The sequence below is a fragment of the Hirundo rustica genome, chromosome 20 (genome assembly GCF_015227805.2).
Source record: "Hirundo rustica isolate bHirRus1 chromosome 20, bHirRus1.pri.v3, whole genome shotgun sequence".
Lineage (NCBI taxonomy): Eukaryota > Metazoa > Chordata > Aves > Passeriformes > Hirundinidae > Hirundo > Hirundo rustica.
In genome coordinates this window covers 6,804,234-6,814,486 of record NC_053469.1, presented here as the reverse complement: position 1 = coordinate 6,814,486, position 10,253 = coordinate 6,804,234, and the positions used below count along the sequence as shown (strand labels likewise).

The window sequence follows — 10,253 nt, the reverse complement described above, 5'->3', positions numbered from 1 at the left end:
CAGTCTTCTAAAGATGCCAATCCCACACCTTTCAGAAATGCCAACTGCACTTTCTGTGATAGCAGGGAATTACTGTGCAGAGCCTGGAGCCCATGGGCAGAGCTAGCAGCAGAATCCAGGCTGGGGAGCCTGGGCTGCTCCATGGAAATCAATCATGGACAGCTTGTGTTCCACAAGGACCAGCCGAACTCCCCCCAGCCTCCTCTGATCCCTGGACGGAGGCAAAGGTCACCAAAACACCTCGTCCTCCCGCACAAGAGGAGTCAGGATTTGGGCAAAGAACTTTGCTCAAGAGGAGAGGGGCTCATCCAGAGATTAGCGGGAGCTTGTGGCAGCACCTCTTTGTACTCAGGGACAGGGGAGGTAAAATGTTTCTCCAGTGTGACCTCTGCCAGCTGAGCATCTGCCTGCCTGGCCAAGAGTGCTCAAAGGAGCAGCACCCTCACCTGTGGCTGCTGTTCCTTCAGCAGTGCCCCTCTCTTGGGAATGGTTGGCTCCCACTATGGAAAATAAATCACTTCCAGTAACAGACTCCTCCAGAAGAATCACTGTGGGCAGAGGAAGGACGATTTTCTGTCCCTGGGATTTCCCCAGCACTAGTTCTCCTGTGGTCCTGACATAAAAATATCCCTGCATCAGCCCTACGAAGATTTCCTCCAGGCCCTATAATCCCCCCACATGCCCATTCACACCCCCATGCATCCCACTGATGCAGGGCAGGGCCGTGGTAATTAAAAGGTACCAAAGCTCCTCGCCTGCGTGAATAGGGGACAAGTCAATACGGTTCAATCTGCAGCTGAATTGACTGCAATCAATTCCTCTCTCTGCCCGTCCAAGGCTGCAGATGTAAAGTGCACACAATCTGATCAATGGTGACCTTGAGAGCAATGAAGAGACAAAGCCACACTGCAAACAGCGGGAGTGATGGAGAGGAGCCTTCGGAGCAGGCGGGAATCAAAAGGAAAGCTGAGCTGAACCTTCTAGAGCCAGGCCAAGGTGCAGCCTGGAGAGCTGGGGAGAGCCAGCAGGCTGTGCCACACGTGGGCTCTGTGCCCTCTGTCACCAGCAGCAGCTGCTCATCCCCCTGATCAGCTGCGGCACAACGAGGAGGGGGAATAGCCAAGCAGGAGGATGGTTCTTGCCCAGAAGATTTTTGGAGTGACACTGATGAGGTATCACCAGTGCTTATCAACCTCCTCCACCCTGCGGGGAGGTCAGGATGAGGAAATCAGAGAATGGCAGACTGGGCTGGGTTGAAATGGAACTAAAAAATCACCAAACACCAACCCCCCTGCCAAAGGTAGGGACACCTCCCACTAGAACCCACAGGTTCTCAGTGAAAGGTTTCTCCCTGCCCATGGCAGGGGGATTGGAGCTGGATGATCTTTGCAGTCCTCCAAAACAGAGGGTACCAAGCACCCAAGGCACCCCAGCATCTCCACTTGGCTTTGGGACTTCTGTCCACCACTGGTAACTCCTGCAAAGTTATCTGAAGACATAAACCAAGATTGTGTCTTAGCACTTTCCCCTTCTGACCAGCTTCAACCCAATCACCAGTAATGAATTAATAATTAATCAATCATTCCCTGATTTCATTTTCAGCCTGCAAGAGGAAAAAAAAAAAAAAAGAAATGGGATCTTAAAATAATGCTCTGCAATGGGTTGTGTCTGTCTCTGGCAAATGCAATTTAACTGCCTTAATGAAATGCTAATTGGTAGAAAATATATATAAAAACCATCCTGAATACTCCTCTAATTGAATTTCCTTTTTCCAGATCTACAAAGCAAAATGCTCAGTGCAGAAAGAACAGTAAACAGACTCAAAGGCTGTCCTTTCCGAGACGGGGTAAAATCACAAAGAGCTGCACAAGGGTTCATTTGGAACAGCACCATTGTTGCTCCTAATTGTGCGTGTGTGTGTGCTGCATGCATGCGGCACAGCAAAAAAAAAAAAAAAAAACAACAAAAAAAATGGACTGGAGGCGCTGATCCGACAATTAAAGCATCATCTCAGTAATAGCCATAAATAAACAGCAGCATTAGAACAGCCTGGCAATAAAGATGGTATTAAAAGGAGAACAAAATGAGAGGCAGCACCAAATGAGAAGGGGTGAAGTGAAAGTCACATTGATCTGCTGTGTCTCGCTGAGGTGGAGGAAACAATGAAGTGAATGAGCATTGGGGGACCCCCAGAGCTCCCCAAAGCTGCTACAAAGGAAGAGCAGCACAGGCTCCTAGCAAGGGGTGATAGGTGTAATTTTTGGTCAGGAAGAGTGAAAAAGAGGATTAAGTGGATGCAATCAAGGCTGTTTGGAAAATTTGCGTGGAAGGTTGTACATGAAAGTGTTGGATTATCAAAAATCCCAGCTTCTTGCAGGCTGGGGTCAGCTCTGACCCTTCTACAATTCACAAGTTTTGAATCGTCAGAAGTGTGACACTATCAAAGTGCCAAATTCCCAATTTCAACTTGTAATGGTTTTTCATATAGAAATTGTAAATTACTGCACTGTAAGACTTTAAGGGGAAAAAAAAAAAAACCCAACCCAAATCACTCAAACACAAAATGCCAGCCCACCTGACAAAGATACTGGCCACTCCCCACAAATTACTGCCCTCACATTTCTGAAGTTACAAGTTTTTGTCCTCTTTTGAGAGGAAAAAGGTGCTGACGCTCTGAAAACTCCCTCTGCTGACCTGAGAGAGCCGTGCCCTCCCTAGAATGGACATTCTTGACTTTGCCACCGGCAAAGCATCATCTGACTCTTCAATGCAGTCTCAGGTTCCTCAAGCAGGGCACCAGCAGTGCTGGCAGCCCCAGTCCAGCAGTCCACACAAACAGTAGATTTCCTGTGCTCTATCAGTACTACTGCCTTTAAACCCTCCTAGAGACTTTAAATGGCTCTGCAAATAGCCCATCCAGCTGAGTATAATTGCCTTAATTAAAACCCCACCTCATCCTTCTGACTGGAAAGGTTCATGTGTTTGCCTTAATGATCTCCTTAGCAGCAGGCTCAGAAAGTCCTTTGGCTCCTCTGGCAGGGAGCTGGGACCTGAATGCTGAAGGTGGGGGAAGTCACAGAGGTGCCTCTGCCCCTGGGGTGGGGTGAGTCTGGGGGCTGAGGTTTCCAGGGAATGGATGGCTGACAGAACTCTCTGTTCTCTAAGTACTGATGATTCCTGGCTGATCCTTTTCTCCATGAGATGGAAACCTTCCAAACCTCCCAAGTCTGGGCCTAGCTGTGTCCTGATGTCATGCCAAGGAAAGGGGACGGCATGGTTATCTGTCCCTGGCTGAGGACAGATTGGAAGATAGCAATGGCCATAAGGCAGCAGGAAATGCCTTTGTGCTGGTCTAGAGCAGCCAAGGATGTTTTTTCACCTCTGGTCTACAAAGAGCAATTCAATTTTGTCTCTGCTTCCCAAGGAGCCCTTATGGTTTGCAGAAAGCAGAGAGTAACCACTTCTGATATGCACCCTGCTTACCTTCTGTCCCCTTCCCAGGGCTATGTCTATGCAAAGTTAACCCCTCTCTTTCTGCTGGGGTTTAGGATTCTTCCTCTTCTTTTTTGTCTCAGGCAGGTTTATTTCCCATATATGTGGCTAGGAGACAATAAAAACCTGGTAGGTAGGAGAGACAAAAGAAGTGGCCCAGCTCAGGAGGGGAGGGTGGTGGGCTGCACTCCTCTTATCTGATGGAGGGAGTTGTGCTGCACTCTTTTTATCTGGGGTTTCTCAGACAGAGATACCCAAGAATTGGGCTGGGGCAGCTGCTAGCTCCTTCTTGCTCTCTCAGCATTCGCAGGGGATGGAGGATGCAGTCACTGTGGGAAGAATTCACCATTTGGGGGTTCTGTCTTCTGCTACGTTCTACCGTGAGTGGAGCTCTGCTCTTGAGAGCGGCTGTGTCACTGGGACCTTGCTAACACCCTCCCTCACCAGACAAAGGACCCTTCCCCATCTGCTCAGGTGCCTCAGGGGAAACCCCAGGATCCTTGAGAGAGGAGGGTATGTTCTGTCCAGCCTCGTGAAGTCCAGAAACAGGTATGATAACATCTGATCTGTGTTAGCTAATGGGATTGTTCTAAAAAGGCCATTCCTGCTCCTCACTCCCTAATCCTTGTCCTGTGGTTGGAGAAAATGTAATTGTCAAGTAGGAAGGGTTCCTCAGATTTTGGCTGTTAGAATGAGGCAGCAGCAAAGACTGGCTTGAGTGGATCGGGGAGATGAAATCCTGGCTGCCTCTTCCTCTTCACTGGGTGTGCAGACACCAGCACTGCTTCTATTTCCTTGCTGCCATGAAAATTGCCTTATTGAATTTTTAAATAAACTCTGCTGGTTGGAATATCTAAAGAGCCTTTGCACAGACCCTTGACGGGACTCTCTTTTTTTTAAATTAAAAAACTTGGCCTCAGGCAAAATGGAAATGTCTTCAGATTTGCAATCAGTGCTCATGTAACATATCTGAAATACAGTTTATATGCTGGTGATTTGATGGGATAAGTTTCTGGGGTGGGGGTGGTGGTAATGGATGGATTTGTGGAACCTGGGAGTCCAGGATGCCAGGACACAAATTGCTACCAATGACCATACCAAGGCACGGGGGGAGAAGGGGAAAGAACAAGAAAAGAACAGTCCAGTTGTAATTGTTGAGTTGTACACGTGAGTCACATTGTCCTCTCCTGCCAACCTTCTCCTTGTCTCTGTGTTTAACCCATGGAGATGTCCAGTTTGCTCCCAAGTGGAAAACATCTACGAGCCCCAAGGTCATCCATCTCTGACAGAGATGGGAAATTAATAATAAATACCAGTTAAATGCTGAATAGGAACGGCCACAGAGAGTCTGTTGAGAAGAAAAAGGCTTGAACTTTGTCCTGAGGCTGCTTTTCCCAGTTACTGATCTGGATCATTTCATTAGCGGAGGTCAAAGGAAAATCCTTCTGGAGGAAAGCCTGGGGAAAGGGGAAAAGCAGTGAGAAAAATACCTTCCTCTCTCAAGAATACAACTGCAATGGCCTTAGCTAGGGATTAAACAGATGAGCAAATTCCTAATTATGTCTCGGTTAGATGGCAAAGAACACCAGAGGAAGGAGTGAATAAGGGAAACAGGACTGCTGATTGAAAAGGAGAGGGGCAGAGCTGCCCAGACAGCTGCAGAGAGGCCAGAGCTGTGTGCAGAAGCGGATGATTGGGGTGATTTGCCCAAAGACAAGTGGTGCAGAGATTCATCAGCCATTGCTCATGGCAGGCTTACACAAGCTGGGAAAGGAACACATCATCGTGCAGAGCTGGGCTGGAATCAGCTGCTTCAGGGATATCTGCTCTGGGATGGAGCCCCTACCAGGCTCCTTTATCTCCTTATCCTGGGATATCTCTCCTGGAACAAGCACAAAAGGAATGTTCACTACACACACGACCACAGAGGGCCCGAGTCCTGCAGCATTGGGATCACACCATGCTACCAACAGTGTGCTGTCCTCTGGCCTGCAGTTCACACCCTGGGATGTCCTGCAGCCAGCTACCTCATCATGGCTAACCCAGGGGCACCACTGATCTTTGCCAGCCCACACGGGCTCAGTGCCAGCCCTCTTTCCACATGCCACCGTGTGATGATGACTTTAGACATCACTTCACGACACACAGCAGCACCCAGGAGGATTTGTGCTGGGAACCATGCAGGGGGAGTGCAGTCCACCCGAAATGAGTAAGAGTGTGTGGGGTTTGGCTGAGATATGGGGTTCATTTTCCCCACAGCAGCCCTCACAGAGCTGGGCTGTGTATTGTAACTGGAATGTGCTGGTAACACATCAGTGTGTGGGCTCTGCTGAGCACCAAGGCAGTGTCTCCAGCATTTCCCCCTCAGCAGCAGGCTGGGGATGGGCAAAATTTTGGGAGGGATCACAGCCAGGACAACTGACCAAATGGATAGTCCATATCATATGATGTCTGCTCAGCAATAAAAGCCTAGAAAAAGCATTTGCTATGATAGTTGCCTTCCAGGGAATCCTCTATATTTATTGAACCCCTACTTCCTGCTGATGGAAAGTAAAGAATAATTCTTTTCTTTTTCTTTGCTGCTGCTTGGGGCATTTGATTTTGTTTAATTAAACTGCCTTTACTTTTTCCATCTCATTTTCCCCCCTTCTCCGCCCTGCTGAAAAGAGGAGTGGTAGAGAGGCTGGCTGGGCACCTGTTGTCCAGCCAAGGTCAGCTCCCCTCAGAGAAGCAGAAGCAAACCAAGCAGGTTAATGTGTCTTTTGGAGGTTTGCAGAGCCTACACGTCTGTCTCCAAAGGTTTGCAGCCTCAAGGCGAAATCATTTCTTCACAGCCGAGTTTTGCCTAAGGCTGATGCTGCTGTAGCTGAGCTGAAGCAGAAGGAGGAACAGGCTCGTGGGCTGCTTGTGCAATGCTGAGGAGGTCAAAAGGATACAAGTGCTGGGATATTAGGGCTGAGCTGCGGGGCAGGGACAGGAATGTGCTGTAGGGTTGAGAAGCTGCTCCCTGCTCTGGGAAAGGAGGCAGGTCGGTGCAGAGCTGGGCTCCACAGTTTGGGACAGGCCTGGGAAACATCGATGTTTTTCTCTGCCTCTCCCCCAAAATGGTAAATGACGCTTATCCATCATTATTATGTCACTCGGTGTGGGGATGGCCCAAAGGCTCTGCTGAGGTCAGCGGGCTGATCCATTCAAAGGCACCCAAGGATGAGCTCACTTCTTTCACATGATAAAGGAGCGGGTGAAATCTTTAAATCTCTGGAATCAGAAACATTTTGGAGCCTTGGTAGCTTGAAACTCCAGTTTTCAGTATCCATCATTCTTGTAAATGTAACTGACTCCATCTCTCACTGCCAAGTGCTATTTCAGGGCTGCTCATTCCTCCCTAGGACGTGTCCTTAGGAAATATCTCGTTTCTTCGCTGGATCCAAAGACAGGTTGTGTCTGAGCAGCAACCCAGTGGCAAAATCCCCTGTGGCTCATTTGAAGATACCATGAGTGGACAATTCCCTTTATTATTACAGAAATAACCTTAAACTACCCACACCACTCACAGCTGGACAAGATCCCATGTCCCTGTGGTTACAGGACCATCCTGAAGTTCAGTCCCGTGAGATGCAGGGTGTGAGACTCATCTCTGACTGCCATGAGAAGCGAGGGCACCCAGCACGGGCCTGGACAGGACTTTTTCTGGAAGGAGGGAGTGAGCAAAGGTAAATGGATGTAAGAGAGAGAGGGACAGAGGGACTGAAAAGGAGAACAACTGCTGGAGAGCTTCATCATCTCCCTGTCTAGAAGATACTTCTCCATTTGCTTTATTTAAAGTCAGCCTCAGGCTTGTGGGCTTGGAGAGCTTTTAGCAGATGAAAGAACTCACTCATCAGGCAGAGAATTTTTGATTTTTTTTTTTTTTCCCTCTCCCCAGCTCTCCCAGGTCTGTTTTAAAGCCATTTCAGCAATTGTTGAAAACTGTCAGATGCCTTTGACAGATCAGTACTTTACCGCGGAATCTGCGTGGCCTGTTAGCCAATCAAAATGCAAATTCGGGATACATTTAAAACACAAGCCCCCAATTTGTCTTCCAAATGCCGCTGGAAAGTCATGAAAGCAATTTAGCTGTCCCTGGGACTGCACCTTCTCCTCAGTCTCGGTTCTGGCAGAGCTGCTGGGTTTTGCCGGGCGGGAATGTGCGTGCGTGTCGGAGTGCGTGCGCGAATGCCACGGGCGTCGTTCCCAGGCTGGGAGCATCAATCTTCTCCTCTGACTGAGTGAGATTTATGGCTCAGCCACGGGGCTCCCGGCACCTCCCAGCTCAGCTCCGCTCCTTCAGATCGGGACAAGCTCAGGGATGAGGTTTGGGAAGAGGGATGGACACCCAGGCTCTCCTGCCCTGCTTTCCTTCCCTTCCTTTTCCAGCTGGCAGCAGGGTGACAGCGCCAGCAGCTCACCCTGGGCAATAATGAGAGATATTTAATGGAGGCTAAGTCAACAGGAACACGCTTCCCTTTCAACAAACAAACACTGTTATTCCCACTCCTTGCTCTTCCCACTAGGAGCTTTCTGCTGAGGGAAATGATGCCTTAAGATTTTAGCTTTTATATTTTTCATCTATTTGTAATCCTGCAGTTCTTTAGTGTAGAACTCCAAACTCCACACACAGTGTGAGCTGCTGCTTCCCCATTTTGGTCACACGCAACAATTCCTCTCCAGGCTGGGGATCAAGGACACCTCACTGCCTCAGGCCCTAGGAAATGTAAACAAAAGCGAGTTGGGGGAGCAAATTTGGGGTAAATGACTTCATTACCTGAACCTGTAATTGGAAGATTAACCCCAATATGCAAATGGACCAAATTTATCAAAGTGTGCAAACCCATGACCAGTCATGCATTTTGGGTGCAGCCTCTGGGGGGCTTCATCTGCCAGAAATGTACCTGAAGGCTCTTCTATAAATAGACCTGCTTTCTATTCTCTTAATTTTGTCTGGCCTCTGTTTTCAGGTAGTCCAAAAAGGCATCAGGAATGGGTGGATCAGCATGACAACAGAGGAGAACCTTTGATCTGCCTCCTGATTGGGTACAATTGGCAACGTGGTGACACCAGCTCTTCCTGTCCCTCAGTCCTAACCCTGACCCCTGTTCCCAGTCAGTGTTATCCACCCATTCCAGTCTGAGAATCCAGTCTGAGCCAGCTGAACTAGTTTTATTTTTCTGCCAGGAAACTGTTGTTTTTTTTTTTTTCCCCTGCTCTTTTTAAACTGTCTGAAAGTAAAAGTCTACTTTGTGTGAAAATAATTTCTTTCCCCTGAAAATACCCCTTCCCCCCATAATAATCCTCCAGTTCTGATTTAAAGCCACCTTGCAAAGGTGAGGGGGTTTATTTTTAATGAGAACTAGAACTGCTCTACACAAGACAAAAAGCATGCCCAGCTCATTCTTTAGCTGCAAATGTCATTGTTTCATGCAGACTCATGCACAAAAATTAACCCATACACTTTTTAGATGGGTCTGGGGGAAAAAGGCTCAGCTGCCTGTTATCTACCTGTGGGGTTATCTATTTATATCAGTTGAACTGAGCCCACTGCCATCCCATCGTGAAGTATTTCTTACCCCGAGAGGCCCAGACCTGGGAATCTGCAGATTCTGCCAAACAGGAAATTCTCTGGCATAACTCAAAGCTGGAAACAATCTTCCAGTGAACTGAGTTCATGCCAAAGAAAATTCTGTCCCACTTATTAGATTTGCTTAATAAAATGGGTAAACCTTTACTGCAGGATTATTTGGAGTGATTTTTAAATGTTCCTCCTCTGCAAATGGCTGGGTTTATGTTCCCCTCGTTCCACTAAGGTCTGGATTCTCCCTCTGCCCGCAGTCTGCCTCTCGTCTGGCTCACTGAAGCAGCCAGATGGTGTAATTTGCAGGTACCTCCACAGCACTTACTTGTCTGACATGCCTGAACTGATTGAAACATGCACAGAAACCTTTGAAACCTCATTGAAGTGGTCTGGATAAAGCCCTGGAATGTGATAGATCTGGGAGGCAGAGCAGGAACATTCACTCCTGGAGAGTGCACAGCACAAAGCTCCAGGGGAAGGAGCTTGTGCCTGCACAGGTGAGGCTCTCTGGGTGCTGTGGATCTTTGCAGATCACTTGGCAGTAAATAATTACAGTCTGGTTGCTCATGTACTGTCTCTCCCTGCATTTACACGTCGGTGTGTGTGTAGGTGTGTGTACTAGCAGGTACATTATTCTATAATTCTGTGATTCTGTGCATGTCTCCCCCCTTCTTGCGTGTCTCCACGCTGTGTGTGCGTGGTCGATGTTCATATATTTCATCAAATCATGGAATTATAGAATGGCTTGGGTTAGGAGGGACCTTAATCCCACCCAGGACCAGCCCCTGCCATGGCAGGGACACCTCCCACTGTCCCAAGCTGCTCCAAGCCCCAGTGTCCAACCTGGCCTTGGGCACTGCCAGGGATCCAGGGGCAGCCACAGCTGCTCTGGGCACCCTGTGCCAGGGCCTCAGCACCCTCACAAGGAAGAATATTTTTTTAAATATTTTGTCCCTTTTTGTGCTTCTCCTGTTTCTTTCTTTAGGAGTGTGCTGTCAGATGCCAGGCAGCTCTGGTGAAGGGGTCAGTGAGCTGGTCACCTGGGACTGCTGGGAAGAGCTGCAGCAGAATCTGGGAGTGGAACCAGCTGGGGACAGGTTTGAAGAGCAGGGTGTAGAGAACTGGTCTAAAATACCTCCTAAGCCAAGGA

General features: G+C 48.5%; 1 long non-coding RNA gene across 2 annotated transcripts; it reads left to right on the top strand.

The window, feature by feature from the left end:
- Window positions 1–2,997: 2,997 nt before the first annotated feature.
- Window positions 2,998–7,343, top strand: LOC120761763 (uncharacterized). Of its 2 annotated transcripts, none has more exons than XR_005703735.1 (3): window positions 2,998–3,063; window positions 3,794–4,041; window positions 4,720–7,343. It is a non-coding gene; the product is annotated as an uncharacterized LOC120761763 (long non-coding RNA). The 2 variants fall into 2 exon arrangements; XR_005703734.1 differs by having other exon boundaries at window positions 3,022–3,103.
- The last annotated feature ends 2,910 nt before the right edge of the window (window positions 7,344–10,253 follow it).